Raw genomic sequence first — 4,876 nt, forward strand, 5'->3', positions numbered from 1 at the left:
ATCCCTCACTGATCAATTTCAATCGACAGTGAGTCCACCAAAAATATCTTTCGTTCCCTCTTGATTCTTTCCATGAACAGGAGGTCCACTTTCAGTTCGGAGTCCCTTTTTGATAAACGAAAGAACTCCCTTCCTTTTCTCTTTGGTTAAGCCTTCTCATGGTTATAACCGAAGTTAGAATTCCACTTCGATAAACGAAGAAACTATTTCTCATCTTTAGATAACCAATCCTATAAAAGGCAGGTTTATCTAGGTTTTCCAGATTCTCGGAGTGGAGATCCCACTTCTAGTTTCTTTTGCGCTAGAAATAGAATATAAAATTCTTCCTTTCCAGAATCAAGGAATAGAATATAAAATTCTTCCTTCCTTGTATTCGGGTTCGCCTTCACCCTAAAAGAAGACCGGGAAATAGAATATAAAATTCTTCCTTTCTCGTACCGATCTCTTCCGAAATTTATCAATCTAGGATCCATCCTAGAAAGTTTATCCCGAATCCTAAGCAGGGATAAGTCTGCACCTAACACGCGCTGCCGGTTTAGCCTTTTCCGTAGAAAAAGACACCAGAGTTCAATTCTGGGGTATCCTATCCTGAAACCTAAGCAGGGATAAGTCTGCGCCTAACCCGCGCTGCCGGTTAGTTCTTAACCGTTAAAAAGAGCACCCGCCTACATATTCAATATTATGGCAGGTTGTTATTAATAACACCAAAATCCATGCCTTACACGCATGGGGAATTTCATCCTGAATCCTAAGAAAGGATATGCCGACGCCTAACACGCGTCGCCAGGTTAGTCTTTCATTGGCAAAGAAGACACCAGAACCTGATTCTGGGGAATTTTATCCCGAAGCCTAAGTAGGGATAAGTCAGCGTCTAAAACACGTTGCTGGGCAGCCTATTCCCATAACAATGGCGAAGTCTACATATTCGAAGTTGTAGCATCAAGTCTAAGGAAGTTCAACGTCGCCGGGTAGCCTATTCCCGTAACAACGGCGAAGTCTATGTATTCGACATCATAGCACAAAGTCTCAGAGAATTCACTCTCTTAGCACAACGTTACATGCGGAACGGATTTAGACAATCCGCATGCTAGCCCGATTCAAACGGTAGTCGGTAAAGGCTAATCAAACCCGTTAAAGGCTGGGGGTTAGCCATAAATCCTAAAGTCAACACCTAACACGCGTCGCCGGTTTAGTCTTTCTCCGAAGAAAAAGACACCAGAGTTCGATTCTGGGGAATTTTATCCCGAAGCCTAAGTAGGGATAAGTCAGCGTCTAAAACACGTTGCTGGGTAGCCTATTCCCATAACAATGGCGAAGTCTACATATTCGAAGTTGTAGCATCAAGTCTAAGGGAGTTCATTCCTTTAGCACAACGTCACATGCGGAACGGATTTACATAATCCGCATGCTAGCCCGACTCAAACGGTAGTCGGTAAAGGCTCATCAAACCCGTTAATGGCTGAGGGTTTGCCAAAAATCCTATAAATACGAGAGTCACTGACGCATCAGCTTCATTAGTTGGTCTCGTGACTTGAGCATCCAACGACATTCGAAACCCTAGGGTCAACGCCGGTCAACGCGTAACCCTAGGTCAACGCCAGTCAACGCGTTACGATCAAAAAGTCAACGTACGACAGCCCGATTCAAACGGTAATCGGTAAAGGCTTATCAAACCCGTTAATGGCTGAGGGTTTGCCAAAAATCTTAAAAGTATTATGGTCAATCATTTCAAACGGAATGAGGAATCATAATAAAGATAAAGATAAAAACCAGTTCCACTAAAAAGATCAAAAGTCAAAATATTCAGCAAATAAAATCAGACCAAGTGCAGATACAAGGAGACATCTCAAATCAGATCGAACAAACTGAAGGAAGCAATCTTAGCCTTAACAGCGGCAAGTTTCTCGGCGTGTTCCACTCGAACCCTCTCCTCTTCTTCCTTCTGAAGCTTGGTATAAGCAAGAATGGCGGCAGCATCGGCGGTTACGTCTTCTCGGCGCAACGCGTGAAAAACCTCCAGCTCTCCTCTATAAACATTTTGAACCCTGACGCTCTCAAGCTCAAAATCTTTTAGAGTCCTCTCCCCTTGGACGGTCCTGATCCCCGTCCTATCAGCAATGCTGTTATAAGCATCCATCTTACTCTGCAGACGACGTTGCCGTTCGTACAAGTTCGCAACGATGACTTCTTGCTCTGATATGCATCTCGCTCGGGCCTTACGCTCTCGCACCCTCTGAGTCTGAGCATCGATCTTAAGCGGCGTGGCCTCATCATGCGGGTCGAAGTCTACTAGCTCTTCCAAAAGATATATGAGTTCCTCTAAGCAGGTCAACCTTATCTCACATCGTCCAGCTAGCCGGATGCCACCTACACGCTGAATGTCTTTAAGACTATCTGCTATGAAAGGGAGCAAATCATAATATCTTCCCCGTCCAGAACTAATGGCGGTGATCGTTTGTTGTATAACCTTCTCTACTTTTTGGAGGATGTCCTGCAAGGATTCGGAGACCAGGAAGACAGATTCTTGGTCAGACATAATTGCAGCAATGGGATCCTCTTCCCCTTCATCGTCGGATATTAGGATGATTTCGGGACTCAACCGAGGAAGTGGACCGATAGCCTGACTGGTGGAAACCGAAGATAAAACATCCCCACGACGTCCGTTCACCGCATGGGATGAAAATGCTCCGGAAGGATGCTCAACTGAAAACAAGCAATGAAACGTTTGTTAATTCCAGTTATAAAAGGAAATTGAACTCATCTTACGAATGGGTAAGATAGATTCATTGCCTTATAAAGGGTGAGACGATTTGGCCATATTATGCATTCATAAGATAGGGTATATCGATAATATATCCCTTCCATATAAGGCACAATGCAGCGTCAAAACGCCCCCTTTATTTTGAGGTATGGTTTTGACCAAGCAAAACACAACGTGGAGTAAAAAGGACCAATTTGCAAATTTCCAAGAAAAAATGGACTAATTTGTAAATTTCCAAAAAAATAGCTCACCGACATAAGAGGGAGGCGCGCCATCAGCCGACGCGGTAGAGGATTGACCCCTCGCAATACGAGACATGGTAATCTGCAAAATAAATTAAGAGATCAGATCCAGAAAAAAAAGTTCCTCTTTTTATTGCAATTCTACCCCCTGAAAGGTGAGCTCGAGGTGCCAAATCTTAATCCTAACCCCCGCATGCGACCCCACAAATTCATAAATTGGATTAAGCATAAAATATACTAAAATGGTTGAGGGTTTACCTGAGGAAAAGCTCGTGGATCTAATAAAAATCAGATCTTGAAAGAGAAAAATGGTTGAGGGTTTACCTGAGGAAAAGCTCGTGGATCTAATAAAAATCAGATCTTGAAAGAGACTCGGACCACGCGCTCGAGGGGCCTGAGAGAAATTCTAAATATGGAAGTTTTGAGGAATTTCTCAGTTAAAGATCCAAAGGAAGGCTAGATCTAATGCAACTATGAAGTTTTGAGGGAGAACGGATGCTCGAGGGAAGAGAAAAGTGAAAAAAAAGGGAGGGAGGGGGGCCGGCCCTAATGAGAAAAAAAACCCCTCTTTTATAATGTTGAACCAAGACCAAGTTGAACCAGACCAGACCAAGTTGAACCGGACCAGGCCTGGTTTGAACCAGAATTTAAATTGAAGCTGAATCGAGCATCGAAATAACTTCAAATCGACCGAGGGTTCAGTCCTTGGTTTATTCTTGCCTCTCCCACATGTTCGGAAAGATCAGAAGATTTTTTGAGCCTAATTACTGCCTTTTGGCTCATTATCAAGCCGGTTCAGTTCATTTGGGCACAGAAATTACTCCAATAAGGTATACGAGTATAAACTATTCCCTATTTGTTTGTTGAGAAGTTTCTGGAGGATATTTTTCTGAAAATATTCTTAAGGATAACTCAACAATACTACGCCGGACAACGCGTCGCAAAATAAAGGCTCAATGCCAACAATCGATGGTCAGTTCTATGTCGAACCAACAAGCACGAGCTAAAGATCAGAAAATTAGGAACCGACTTCAAATTCGAAATTCCGACAATGATCAGACAATAAATGCAGCACCGAAACCCTTTCAGATAGTCGACAAAGCACCGAATAGCCTGAAGGATTGAAGGAATCAAGAACAGAAGCCACTCCAAGGTCCCGTTACACCGACTGAAGGTTGGGACAATCATATCCAAAGTATTCCAAACTCTTCTATAAAAGAACGAGGCTGAAATACTTTGGAGGGGGTATCTGTAGGCGTGTAAAATTGCTTATAAGTCCCTTGGCATAGCTCGGCGCAGTGATTCGATAAACCATCGAGTGACGAGGCGACGAGGTCAACGAATCGCACGTGAGCAACGGAATGCATCCATTCGCGTGCAGAATCAAGCCAACGGTTCGGGGAGTCAACGAGTCATCCAAACAAGAGCGGACTCGGATGAATCACGACCGAATCAAGATTGGTTTCGGACTCGAACTCAGAAGTGGATTTACTGCCAAATCAGGAATCGGATTTACTGCCAAATCAGGTCAACAAATCGGAGTCCGAATCAACCACGAACGGACTGAACCGAAAACGGAAAGCGACGGAAAACCACGCCTAAGGGTGGCTCGGTGGCCGAGCCACCTATGGGTGGCTCGGCCCAGTGCCGGCCACCCATAGGTGGCCGACACTGTTCCGTGCGCGGGCACAGTAAAGAGAGCCTATAAATAGGCCAAGGGTTGTTCATTTTCAAAGGTTGGACTTTTGAGAGCCGAAACTCTGCCGGATTGAAGATCGAGCTTAGAGTTTTGAAGACTTGAAGACTTGAAGATTCAGATCTGGTTCTCGGCGAGCGTCCACGTCACAAAAGGCAGGTGTTCGAGAGGTAAAAA

Source organism: Asparagus officinalis, chromosome 2, assembly GCF_001876935.1.
Source record: "Asparagus officinalis chromosome 2, Aspof.V1, whole genome shotgun sequence".
NCBI classification, from domain to species: Eukaryota; Viridiplantae; Streptophyta; class Magnoliopsida; order Asparagales; family Asparagaceae; genus Asparagus; species Asparagus officinalis.